Source organism: Petromyzon marinus, chromosome 48 (assembly GCF_048934315.1).
Source record: "Petromyzon marinus isolate PM22_M1 ecotype Great Lakes invasive population chromosome 48, UKy_Petmar_22M1.pri1.0, whole genome shotgun sequence".
Classification (NCBI taxonomy): Eukaryota; Metazoa; Chordata; class Hyperoartia; order Petromyzontiformes; family Petromyzontidae; genus Petromyzon; species Petromyzon marinus.
In genome coordinates this window covers 8,518,074-8,534,792 of record NC_133714.1, presented here as the reverse complement: position 1 = coordinate 8,534,792, position 16,719 = coordinate 8,518,074, and positions in this window count along the sequence as shown.

The window sequence follows — 16,719 nt, the reverse complement described above, 5'->3', positions numbered from 1 at the left end:
AAGACTCACACGGTGACCCATAGACTCAGAGACCCATAAACTCGCACATAGATCCATAGCCTTACAGACAGTCCCATAGACTCACAGAGACCCATAGACTCACATAGGGACCCATAGACTCACACAGATACCTATAGACTAACACAGCGACCCATAGACTAACACAGCGACCCATAGACTAACACGGTGACCCATAGACTCACACGGTGACCCATAGACTAACACTGCGACCCATAGACTAACACAGCGACCCATAGACTAACACAGCGACCCATAGACTAACACAGCGACCCATAGACTAACACGACGACCCATAGACTAACACAGCGACCCATAGACGCATACAGCGACCCATAGACTAACACAGTGACCCATAGACTCACACAGAGACCCATAGACTAACACAGCGACCCATAGACTAACACAGAGACCCATAGACTAACACGGCGACCCATAGACTAACACAGCGACCCATAGACTCATACAGCGACCCATAGACTAACACAGTGACCCATAGACTCACACAGAGACCCATAGACTAACACAGCGACCCATAGACTAACACAGCGACCCATAGACTAACACGGTGACCCATAGACTCACACAGAGACCCATAGACTAACACGGTGACCCATAGACTAACACGGTGACCCATAGACTCACACAGAGACCCATAGACTCACACAGAGACCCATAGACTCACACGGTGACCCATAGACTAACACAGCGACCCATAGACTAACACGGTGACCCATAGACTCACACAGAGACCCATAGACTAACACAACGACCCATAGACTAACACAGCGACCCATAGACTCACACAGAGACCCATAGACTAACACAGCGACCCATAGACTAACACAGCCACCCATAGACTAACACGGCGACCCATAGACTCACACAGCCACCCATAGACTAACACAGCGACCCATAGACTAACACAGAGACCCATAGACTCACACGGTGACCCATAGACTAACACAGAGACCCATAGACTAACACGGCGACCCATAGACTAACACAACGACCCATAGACTAACACAGCGACCCATAGACTAACACAGAGACCCATAGACTCACACGGTGACCCATAGACTCACACAGCGACCCATAGACTCAGATGGCGACCCATAGACTAACACGGCGACCCATAGACTCACACAGAGACCCATAGACTCACGCAGAGACCCATAGACTAACACAGAGACCCATAGACTAACACGGCGACCCATAGACTCACACAGCGACCCATAGACTAACACGGCGACCCATAGACTCACACAGAGACCCATAGACTAACACAGAGACCCATAGACTCACACAGAGACCCATAGACTCACACGGCGACCCATAGACTCATACAGCGACCCATAGACTCACACAGCGACCCATAGACTAACACAGCGACCCATAGACTAACACAGCGACCCATAGACTAACACGGCGAGCCATAGACTAACACAGAGACCCATAGACTAACACAGCGACCCACAGACTAACACAGCGACCCATAGACCCATACAGCGACCCATAGACTCATACAGCGACCCATAGACTAACACAGCGACCCATAGACTCACACAGTGACCCATAGACTAAAACGGTGACCCATAGACTCACACAGAGACCCATAGACTAACACAACGACCCATAGACTCACACGGCGACCCATAGACTAACACAGCGACCCATAGACTAACACAGCGACCCATAGACTCGCACAACGACCCATAGACTCACACAGTGACCCATAGACTAACATGGTGACCCATAGACTCGCACAAACGGGGACCCATAGACTCACACAGCGACCCATAGACTAACACAGAGACCCATAGACTAACACAGAGACCCATAGACTAACACGGCGACCCATAGACTAACACAGCGACCCATAGACTAACACAGCGACCCATAGACTAACACAGCGACCCATAGACTCACACAGCGACCCATAGACTAACACAGAGACCCATAGACTAACACGGCGACCCATAGACTAACACAGCGACCCATAGACTAACACAGCGACCCATAGACTAACACAGCGACCCATAGACTAACACAGCGACCCAATGACTCAAACGGGGACCCATAGACTCACACAGAGACCCATAGACTAACACAGCGACCCATAGACTAACACAGTGACCCATAGACTCACACAGAGACCCATAGACTAACACAGCGACCCATAGACTAACACAGCGACCCATAGACTAACACGGTGACCCATAGACTCACACAGAGACCCATAGACTAACACGGTGACCCATAGACTAACACGGTGACCCATAGACTCACACAGAGACCCATAGACTCACACAGAGACCCATAGACTCACACGGTGACCCATAGACTAACACAGCGACCCATAGACTAACACGGTGACCCATAGACTCACACAGAGACCCATAGACTAACACAACGACCCATAGACTAACACAGCGACCCATAGACTCACACAGAGACCCATAGACTAACACAGCGACCCATAGACTAACACAGCCACCCATAGACTAACACGGCGACCCATAGACTCACACAGCCACCCATAGACTAACACAGCGACCCATAGACTAACACAGAGACCCATAGACTCACACGGTGACCCATAGACTAACACAGAGACCCATAGACTAACACGGCGACCCATAGACTAACACAACGACCCATAGACTAACACAGCGACCCATAGACTAACACAGAGACCCATAGACTCACACGGTGACCCATAGACTCACACAGCGACCCATAGACTCAGATGGCGACCCATAGACTAACACGGCGACCCATAGACTCACACAGAGACCCATAGACTCACGCAGAGACCCATAGACTAACACAGAGACCCATAGACTAACACGGCGACCCATAGACTCACACAGCGACCCATAGACTAACACGGCGACCCATAGACTCACACAGAGACCCATAGACTAACACAGAGACCCATAGACTCACACAGAGACCCATAGACTCACACGGCGACCCATAGACTCATACAGCGACCCATAGACTCACACAGCGACCCATAGACTAACACAGCGACCCATAGACTAACACAGCGACCCATAGACTAACACGGCGAGCCATAGACTAACACAGAGACCCATAGACTAACACAGCGACCCACAGACTAACACAGCGACCCATAGACCCATACAGCGACCCATAGACTCATACAGCGACCCATAGACTAACACAGCGACCCATAGACTCACACAGTGACCCATAGACTAAAACGGTGACCCATAGACTCACACAGAGACCCATAGACTAACACAACGACCCATAGACTCACACGGCGACCCATAGACTAACACAGCGACCCATAGACTAACACAGCGACCCATAGACTCGCACAACGACCCATAGACTCACACAGTGACCCATAGACTAACATGGTGACCCATAGACTCGCACAAACGGGGACCCATAGACTCACACAGCGACCCATAGACTAACACAGAGACCCATAGACTAACACAGAGACCCATAGACTAACACGGCGACCCATAGACTAACACAGCGACCCATAGACTAACACAGCGACCCATAGACTAACACAGCGACCCATAGACTCACACAGCGACCCATAGACTAACACAGAGACCCATAGACTAACACGGCGACCCATAGACTAACACAGCGACCCATAGACTAACACAGCGACCCATAGACTAACACAGCGACCCATAGACTAACACAGCGACCCAATGACTCAAACGGGGACCCATAGACTCACACAGAGACCCATAGACTAACACAGCGACCCATAGACTAACACGGTGACCCATAGACTCACACGGTGACTCATAGACTCACACAGAGACCCATAGACTAACACGGCGACCCATAGACTAACACGGTGACCCATAGACTCAAACGGGGACCCATAGACTCACACAGCGACCCATAGACTCACACAGAGACCCATAGACTCACACAGAGACCCATAGACTCACACAGCGACTCATAGACTAACACGGCGACCCATAGACTAACACGGCGACCCATAGACTCACACAGAGACCCATAGACTAACACAACGACCCATAGACTCACACGGCGACCCATAGACTCACACAGCGACCCATAGACTAACACGGTGACCCATAGACTCACACAGAGACCCATAGACTAACACGGTGACCCATAGACTAACACGGTGACCCATAGACTCACACAGAGACCCATAGACTCACACAGAGGCCCATAGACTAACACGGTGACCCATAGACTCACACAGAGACCCATAGACTAACACAACGACCCATAGACTAACACAGCGACCCATAGACTCACACAGAGAGCCATAGACTAACACAGCGACCCATAGACTCACACAGAGACCCATAGACTGACACAGCGACTCATAGACTAACACGGCGACCCATAGACTAACACGGCGACCCATAGACTAACACAGAGACCCATAGACTAACACAGAGACCCATAGACTAACACGGTGACCCATATACTCACACAGAGACCCATAGACTAACACAACGACCCATAGACTCACATGGCGACCCATAGACTCACACAGCGACCCATAGACTAACACGGTGACCCATAGACTCACACAGAGACCCATAGACTAACACGGTGACCCATAGACTAACACGGTGACCCATAGACTCACACAGAGACCCATAGACTAACACGGTGACCCATAGACTCACACAGAGACCCATAGACTAACACAGCGACCCATAGACTAACACAGCGACCCATAGACTAACACAGCGACCCATAGACTAACACAGAGACCCATAGACTAACACAGCGACCCATAGACTAACACAGCGACCCATAGACTAACACAGAGACCCATAGACTAACACAGCGACCCATAGACTAACACAGCGACCCATAGACTAACACAGAGACCCATAGACTAACACAGCGACCCATAGACTAACACAGCCACCCATAGACTAACACAGCGACCCATAGACTAACACAGAGACCCATAGACTAACACAGCGACCCATAGACTAACACAGCGACCCATAGACTAACACAGAGACCCATAGACTAACACAGCGACCCATAGACTAACACAGCCACCCATAGACTAACACGGCGACCCATAGACTCACACGGTGACCCATAGACTAACACAGCGACCCATAGACTCAGATGGTGACCCATAGACTAACACAGCGACCCATAGACTCAGATGGTGACCCATAGACTAACACGGCGACCCATAGACTCACACGGTGACCCATAGACTAACACGGCGACCCATAGACTCAGATGGCGACCCATAGACTAACACAGAGACCCATAGACTCATACAGAGACCCATAGACTAACAAGGTGACCCATAGACTAACACAGCGACCCATAGACTAACACGGTGACCCATAGACTCACACGGTGACCCATAGACTAACACAGAGACCCATAGACTCACACAGAGACCCATAGACTCACACGGTGACCCATAGACTAACACGGTGACCCATAGACTCACACGGTGACCCATAGACTTACACGGCGACCCATAGACTCAGATGGCGACCCATAGACTAACACAGAGACCCATAGACTCATACAGAGACCCATAGACTCACACAGAGACCCATAGACTCACACAGAGACCCATAGACTCACACAGAGACCCATAGACTCACACAGAGACCCATAGACTCACACAGCGACTCATAGACTAACACGGCGACCCATAGACTAACACGGCGACCCATAGACTCACACAGAGACCCATAGACTAACACAACGACCCATAGACTCACACGGCGACCCATAGACTCACACAGCGACCCATAGACTAACACGGTGACCCATAGACTCACACAGAGACCCATAGACTAACACGGTGACCCATAGACTAACACGGTGACCCATAGACTCACACAGAGACCCATAGACTCACACAGAGACCCATAGACTAACACGGTGACCCATAGACTCACACAGAGACCCATAGACTAACACAACGACCCATAGACTAACACAGCGACCCATAGACTCACACAGAGAGCCATAGACTAACACAGCGACCCATAGACTCACACAGAGACCCATAGACTGACACAGCGACTCATAGACTAACACGGCGACCCATAGACTAACACGGCGACCCATAGACTAACACAGAGACCCATAGACTAACACAGAGACCCATAGACTAACACGGTGACCCATATACTCACACAGAGACCCATAGACTAACACAACGACCCATAGACTCACATGGCGACCCATAGACTCACACAGCGACCCATAGACTAACACGGTGACCCATAGACTCACACAGAGACCCATAGACTAACACGGTGACCCATAGACTAACACGGTGACCCATAGACTCACACAGAGACCCATAGACTAACACGGTGACCCATAGACTCACACAGAGACCCATAGACTAACACAGCGACCCATAGACTAACACAGCGACCCATAGACTAACACAGCGACCCATAGACTAACACAGAGACCCATAGACTAACACAGCGACCCATAGACTAACACAGCGACCCATAGACTAACACAGAGACCCATAGACTAACACAGCGACCCATAGACTAACACAGCGACCCATAGACTAACACAGAGACCCATAGACTAACACAGCGACCCATAGACTAACACAGCCACCCATAGACTAACACAGCGACCCATAGACTAACACAGAGACCCATAGACTAACACAGCGACCCATAGACTAACACAGCGACCCATAGACTAACACGGCGACCCATAGACTCACACAGAGACCCATAGACTAACACAACGACCCATAGACTCACACGGCGACCCATAGACTCACACAGCGACCCATAGACTAACACGGTGACCCATAGACTCACACAGAGACCCATAGACTAACACGGTGACCCATAGACTAACACGGTGACCCATAGACTCACACAGAGACCCATAGACTCACACAGAGGCCCATAGACTAACACGGTGACCCATAGACTCACACAGAGACCCATAGACTAACACAACGACCCATAGACTAACACAGCGACCCATAGACTCACACAGAGAGCCATAGACTAACACAGCGACCCATAGACTCACACAGAGACCCATAGACTGACACAGCGACTCATAGACTAACACGGCGACCCATAGACTAACACGGCGACCCATAGACTAACACAGAGACCCATAGACTAACACAGAGACCCATAGACTAACACGGTGACCCATATACTCACACAGAGACCCATAGACTAACACAACGACCCATAGACTCACATGGCGACCCATAGACTCACACAGCGACCCATAGACTAACACGGTGACCCATAGACTCACACAGAGACCCATAGACTAACACGGTGACCCATAGACTAACACGGTGACCCATAGACTCACACAGAGACCCATAGACTAACACGGTGACCCATAGACTCACACAGAGACCCATAGACTAACACAGCGACCCATAGACTAACACAGCGACCCATAGACTAACACAGCGACCCATAGACTAACACAGAGACCCATAGACTAACACAGCGACCCATAGACTAACACAGCGACCCATAGACTAACACAGAGACCCATAGACTAACACAGCGACCCATAGACTAACACAGCGACCCATAGACTAACACAGAGACCCATAGACTAACACAGCGACCCATAGACTAACACAGCCACCCATAGACTAACACAGCGACCCATAGACTAACACAGAGACCCATAGACTAACACAGCGACCCATAGACTAACACAGCGACCCATAGACTAACACAGAGACCCATAGACTAACACAGCGACCCATAGACTAACACAGCCACCCATAGACTAACACGGCGACCCATAGACTCACACGGTGACCCATAGACTAACACAGCGACCCATAGACTCAGATGGTGACCCATAGACTAACACAGCGACCCATAGACTCAGATGGTGACCCATAGACTAACACGGCGACCCATAGACTCACACGGTGACCCATAGACTAACACGGCGACCCATAGACTCAGATGGCGACCCATAGACTAACACAGAGACCCATAGACTCATACAGAGACCCATAGACTAACAAGGTGACCCATAGACTAACACAGCGACCCATAGACTAACACGGTGACCCATAGACTCACACGGTGACCCATAGACTAACACAGAGACCCATAGACTCACACAGAGACCCATAGACTCACACGGTGACCCATAGACTAACACGGTGACCCATAGACTCACACGGTGACCCATAGACTTACACGGCGACCCATAGACTCAGATGGCGACCCATAGACTAACACAGAGACCCATAGACTCATACAGAGACCCATAGACTCACACAGAGACCCATAGACTCACACAGAGACCCATAGACTCACACAGAGACCCATAGACTCACACAGAGACCCATAGACTCACACAGCGACTCATAGACTAACACGGCGACCCATAGACTAACACGGCGACCCATAGACTCACACAGAGACCCATAGACTAACACAACGACCCATAGACTCACACGGCGACCCATAGACTCACACAGCGACCCATAGACTAACACGGTGACCCATAGACTCACACAGAGACCCATAGACTAACACGGTGACCCATAGACTAACACGGTGACCCATAGACTCACACAGAGACCCATAGACTCACACAGAGACCCATAGACTAACACGGTGACCCATAGACTCACACAGAGACCCATAGACTAACACAACGACCCATAGACTAACACAGCGACCCATAGACTCACACAGAGAGCCATAGACTAACACAGCGACCCATAGACTCACACAGAGACCCATAGACTGACACAGCGACTCATAGACTAACACGGCGACCCATAGACTAACACGGCGACCCATAGACTAACACAGAGACCCATAGACTAACACAGAGACCCATAGACTAACACGGTGACCCATATACTCACACAGAGACCCATAGACTAACACAACGACCCATAGACTCACATGGCGACCCATAGACTCACACAGCGACCCATAGACTAACACGGTGACCCATAGACTCACACAGAGACCCATAGACTAACACGGTGACCCATAGACTAACACGGTGACCCATAGACTCACACAGAGACCCATAGACTAACACGGTGACCCATAGACTCACACAGAGACCCATAGACTAACACAGCGACCCATAGACTAACACAGCGACCCATAGACTAACACAGCGACCCATAGACTAACACAGAGACCCATAGACTAACACAGCGACCCATAGACTAACACAGCGACCCATAGACTAACACAGAGACCCATAGACTAACACAGCGACCCATAGACTAACACAGCGACCCATAGACTAACACAGAGACCCATAGACTAACACAGCGACCCATAGACTAACACAGCCACCCATAGACTAACACAGCGACCCATAGACTAACACAGAGACCCATAGACTAACACAGCGACCCATAGACTAACACAGCGACCCATAGACTAACACAGAGACCCATAGACTAACACAGCGACCCATAGACTAACACAGCCACCCATAGACTAACACGGCGACCCATAGACTCACACGGTGACCCATAGACTAACACAGCGACCCATAGACTCAGATGGTGACCCATAGACTAACACGGCGACCCATAGACTCACACGGTGACCCATAGACTAACACGGTGACCCATAGACTCACACGGTGACCCATAGACTTACACGGCGACCCATAGACTCAGATGGCGACCCATAGACTAACACAGAGACCCATAGACTCATACAGAGACCCATAGACTAACACGGTGACCCATAGACTAACACAGCGACCCATAGACTAACACGGTGACCCATAGACTCACACGGTGACCCATAGACTAACACAGAGACCCATAGACTCACACAGAGACCCATAGACTCACACGGTGACCCATAGACTAACACGGTGACCCATAGACTCACACGGTGACCCATAGACTTACACGGCGACCCATAGACTCAGATGGCGACCCATAGACTAACACAGAGACCCATAGACTCACACAGAGACCCATAGACTCACACGGCGACCCATAGACTCATACAGCGACCCATAGACTCACACAGCGACCCATAGACTAACACAGCGACCCATAAACTAACACAGCGACCCATAGACTAACACGGCGACCCATAGACTAACACAGAGACCCATAGACTAACACAGCGACCCACAGACTAACACAGCGACCCATAGACCCATACAGCGACCCATAGACTCATACAGCGACCCATAGACTAACACAGCGACCCATAGACTCACACAGTGACCCATAGACTAACACGGTGACCCATAGACTCACACAGAGACCCATAGACTAACACGGTGACCCATAGACTCGCACAACGACCCATAGACTAACACGGTGACCCATAGACTCACACGGTGACCCATAGACTAACACAGAGACCCATAGACTCACGCAGAGACCCATAGACTAACACAGAGACCCATAGACTCACACAGAGACCCATAGACTAACACGGTGACCCATAGACTCGCACAACGACCCATAGACTCAAACGGTGACCCACAGACTCACACAGCGACCCATAGACTCACACAGCGACCCATAGACTAACACAGAGACCCATAGACTAACACAGAGACCCATAGACTAACACGGCGACCCATAGACTAACACAGCGACCCATACACTAACACAGCGACCCATAGACTAACACAGAGACCCATAGACTAACACGGTGACCCATAGACTAACACGGTGACCCATAGACTAACACAGAGACCCATAGACTAACACAGCGACCCATAGACTAACACGGCGACCCATAGACTAACACGGCGACCCATAGACTAACACAGCGACCCATAGACTAACACAGCGACCCATAGACTAACACAGAGACCCATAGACTAACACAGCGACCCATAGACTAACACAGCGACCCATAGACTAACACAGAGACCCATAGACTCACACAGAGACCCATAGACTAACACAGCCACCCATAGACTAACACGGCGACCCATAGACTAACACAGAGACCCATAGACTAACACGGTGACCCATAGACTCACACAGAGACCCATAGACTAACACAGCGACCCATAGACTAACGCAGCGACCCATAGACTAACACAGCGACCCATAGACTAACACAGAGACCCATAGACTAACACAGCGACCCATAGACTAACACAGCGACCCATAGACTAACACAGAGACCCATAGACTAACACAGCGACCCATAGACTAACACAGCGACCCATAGACTAACACAGAGACCCATAGACTAACACAGCGACCCATAGACTAACACAGCCACCCATAGACTAACACAGCGACCCATAGACTAACAGAGAGACCCATAGACTAACACAGCGACCCATAGACTAACACAGCGACCCATAGACTAACACAGAGACCCATAGACTAACACAGCGACCCATAGACTAACACATTCACCCATAGACTAACACGGCGACCCATAGACTCACACGGTGACCCATAGACTAACACAGCGACCCATAGACTCAGATGGTGACCCATAGACTAACACAGCGACCCATAGACTCAGATGGTGACCCATAGACTAACACGGCGACCCATAGACTCACACGGTGACCCATAGACTTACACGGCGACCCATAGACTCAGATGGCGACCCATAGACTAACACAGAGACCCATAGACTCATACAGAGACCCATAGACTAACAAGGTGACCCATAGACTAACACAGCGACCCATAGACTAACACGGTGACCCATAGACTCACACGGTGACCCATAGACTAACACAGAGACCCATAGACTCACACAGAGACCCATAGACTCACACGGTGACCCATAGACTAACACGGTGACCCATAGACTCACACGGTGACCCATAGACTTACACGGCGACCCATAGACTCAGATGGCGACCCATAGACTAACACAGAGACCCATAGACTCATACAGAGACCCATAGACTCACACAGAGACCCATAGACTCACACAGAGACCCATAGACTCACACAGAGACCCATAGACTCACACAGAGACCCATAGACTCACACAGCGACTCATAGACTAACACGGCGACCCATAGACTAACACGGCGACCCATAGACTCACACAGAGACCCATAGACTAACACAACGACCCATAGACTCACACGGCGACCCATAGACTCACACAGCGACCCATAGACTAACACGGTGACCCATAGACTCACACAGAGACCCATAGACTAACACGGTGACCCATAGACTAACACGGTGACCCATAGACTCACACAGAGACCCATAGACTCACACAGAGACCCATAGACTAACACGGTGACCCATAGACTCACACAGAGACCCATAGACTAACACAACGACCCATAGACTAACACAGCGACCCATAGACTCACACAGAGAGCCATAGACTAACACAGCGACCCATAGACTCACACAGAGACCCATAGACTGACACAGCGACTCATAGACTAACACGGCGACCCATAGACTAACACGGCGACCCATAGACTAACACAGAGACCCATAGACTAACACAGAGACCCATAGACTAACACGGTGACCCATATACTCACACAGAGACCCATAGACTAACACAACGACCCATAGACTCACATGGCGACCCATAGACTCACACAGCGACCCATAGACTAACACGGTGACCCATAGACTCACACAGAGACCCATAGACTAACACGGTGACCCAGAGACTAACACGGTGACCCATAGACTCACACAGAGACCCATAGACTAACACGGTGACCCATAGACTCACACAGAGACCCATAGACTAACACAGCGACCCATAGACTAACACAGCGACCCATAGACTAACACAGCGACCCATAGACTAACACAGAGACCCATAGACTAACACAGCGACCCATAGACTAACACAGCGACCCATAGACTAACACAGAGACCCATAGACTAACACAGCGACCCATAGACTAACACAGCGACCCATAGACTAACACAGAGACCCATAGACTAACACAGCGACCCATAGACTAACACAGCCACCCATAGACTAACACAGCGACCCATAGACTAACACAGAGACCCATAGACTAACACAGCGACCCATAGACTAACACAGCGACCCATAGACTAACACAGAGACCCATAGACTAACACAGCGACCCATAGACTAACACAGCCACCCATAGACTAACACGGCGACCCATAGACTCACACGGTGACCCATAGACTAACACAGCGACCCATAGACTCAGATGGTGACCCATAGACTAACACGGCGACCCATAGACTCACACGGTGACCCATAGACTAACACGGTGACCCATAGACTCACACGGTGACCCATAGACTTACACGGCGACCCATAGACTCAGATGGCGACCCATAGACTAACACAGAGACCCATAGACTCATACAGAGACCCATAGACTAACACGGTGACCCATAGACTAACACAGCGACCCATAGACTAACACGGTGACCCATAGACTCACACGGTGACCCATAGACTAACACAGAGACCCATAGACTCACACAGAGACCCATAGACTCACACGGTGACCCATAGACTAACACGGTGACCCATAGACTCACACGGTGACCCATAGACTTACACGGCGACCCATAGACTCAGATGGCGACCCATAGACTAACACAGAGACCCATAGACTCACACAGAGACCCATAGACTCACACGGCGACCCATAGACTCATACAGCGACCCATAGACTCACACAGCGACCCATAGACTAACACAGCGACCCATAAACTAACACAGCGACCCATAGACTAACACGGCGACCCATAGACTAACACAGAGACCCATAGACTAACACAGCGACCCACAGACTAACACAGCGACCCATAGACCCATACAGCGACCCATAGACTCATACAGCGACCCATAGACTAACACAGCGACCCATAGACTCACACAGTGACCCATAGACTAACACGGTGACCCATAGACTCACACAGAGACCCATAGACTAACACGGTGACCCATAGACTCGCACAACGACCCATAGACTAACACGGTGACCCATAGACTCACACGGTGACCCATAGACTAACACAGAGACCCATAGACTCACGCAGAGACCCATAGACTAACACAGAGACCCATAGACTCACACAGAGACCCATAGACTAACACGGTGACCCATAGACTCGCACAACGACCCATAGACTCAAACGGTGACCCACAGACTCACACAGCGACCCATAGACTCACACAGCGACCCATAGACTAACACAGAGACCCATAGACTAACACAGAGACCCATAGACTAACACGGCGACCCATAGACTAACACAGCGACCCATACACTAACACAGCGACCCATAGACTAACACAGAGACCCATAGACTAACACGGTGACCCATAGACTAACACGGTGACCCATAGACTAACACAGAGACCCATAGACTAACACAGCGACCCATAGACTAACACGGCGACCCATAGACTAACACGGCGACCCATAGACTAACACAGCGACCCATAGACTAACACAGCGACCCATAGACTAACACAGAGACCCATAGACTAACACAGCGACCCATAGATTAACACAGCGACCCATAGACTAACACAGAGACCCATAGACTCACACAGAGACCCATAGACTAACACAGCCACCCATAGACTAACACGGCGACCCATAGACTAACACAGAGACCCATAGACTAACACAGCGACCCATAGACTAACACAGAGACCCATAGACTAACACAGCGACCCATAGACTAACACAGCCACCCATAGACTAACACGGCGACCCATAGACTCACACGGTGACCCATAGACTCACACAGCGACCCATAGACTCAGATGGTGACCCATAGACTCACACGGCGACCCATAGACTAACACAGCGACCCATAGACTCACACGGTGACCCATAGACTAACATGGTGACCCATAGACTCACACAGAGACCCATAGACTAACACAGCGACCCATAGACTAACACAGCGACCCATAGACTAACACAGAGACCCATAGACTAACACGGCGACCCATAGACTAACACAGCGACCCATAGACTAACACGGCGACCCATAGACTAACACAGCGACCCATAGACTAACACAGCGACCCATAGACTAACACAGAGACCCATAGACTCACACAGAGACCCATAGACTCACACGGTGACCCATAGACTAACACAGAGACCCATAGACTCACACAGAGACCCATAGACTGACACGGCGACCCATAGACTAACACAGCGACCCATAGACTAAGACAGAATAATTTTATTGTTTTACAATAATTGTATTGTTTTATATTTTTATTATTTTATTGTTTCCCTTCTACGTGACTTTACCGAAAGAACCAAGAAATATAAGCATAACGTGTTGTCTATATTTATTTAAAGTTGCGCATTTTTATGGGACGTCACATTTCTCACCCCCACTCGTCACACATCGTCACAAATGTCTGACCCGCCCCCCCTCCTAGGTGCGTGACGTCATTTACGGACGGCCCCGTATACATGACGTTCCAGGCAACGGTACTTCTTCACAGCACACCGGCATGAAACGCGACGTGTACGAGGGTTGTCCCCCACGTGGTGATGCAGCTCCGTGCCGTGTGCGCTAAGGGACTGTGCGATCATCACGGCTCCTGTCTCCTACGATATATCGCGATACGATTTTAGACCGTCGCCATGACGTCACGCGGTGGGTGACGTCATCACAGATTATTTTAACGTGGGTGGTTGCATGACGTCATCACCGATTATTTCGATGTGCGCGTGGAAGCAGGTGACGTGACGTCATCACCGATTATTTCGACGTCCGCGTGGAAGCAGGTGACATGACGACATCGCGAGCAACGGTTAGTTCGACTGGAATCGAATAAAAATGTTCTCGATTCTGGTTTAGATTTTTTTTTAGAGCGTGAAGTTTCGCGATGTAAGATTCTTCTTATTATTCTTGGTTCTTTCGGTAAAGTCACGTTGAAGGGAAACAATAAAATAATAATATATTATTTACGTTTAACACGTAGGCTTTCGCGACCAATATTATTCATAATAAAGGTTTTTGGGTTAGATCGCGTTATTTATAAATGTGTCGTAACCCTCCACCACCCGACACGGCCAATCAGAAAAAAAAGTGTCACGTTGACAAAAAACAAATAATTCACTACTTTAACCCACCGGTGTGTTGAAGAGTGAATCCACAAACATTTACAGTAGTCGGGTGGTGGAGGGTTACGACACATTTATAAATAACGCGATCTAACCCAAAAACCTTTATTATGAATAATATTATTATTTTATTGTTTCCCTTCTACGTGGTGACTTTACCGAAAGAACCAAGAATATGAATCCCTGCAGTCACGAAAGCTTTAAATCAAGATTATTATTCTTGTTGTTGTTGTTGGCGGAGGAACGATTCAAGAAACGTGGCGATTTAAAAACTAACCGCGGCACGCACAGAAGCATCAATTCTAGATTTGAAGCTGTCGTGACTGCAAGGATCCACACTCCTTGGTTCTATTCGGTAAAGTCACGTAGTAGGTAAAAAAATAAAATAACAAAAAATCACGACGTTTCGGCCACAACGCAAGCGGCCTTCATCAGGTGAAGGGACCGGACTGTCTCGAGGACAGCGTTGGAGTGAAGAAAGTCAAGGACGCGACCTGGTTTGACTTTCTTGATTCCAGCGCTGTCTTCGTGACAGCGCGGTCCCTTTCACCTGATGAAGGCCACTTGTGTTGTGGCCGAAACGTCGTGATTTTTGTTGTTTTATTTTTTTACCTACGTGAC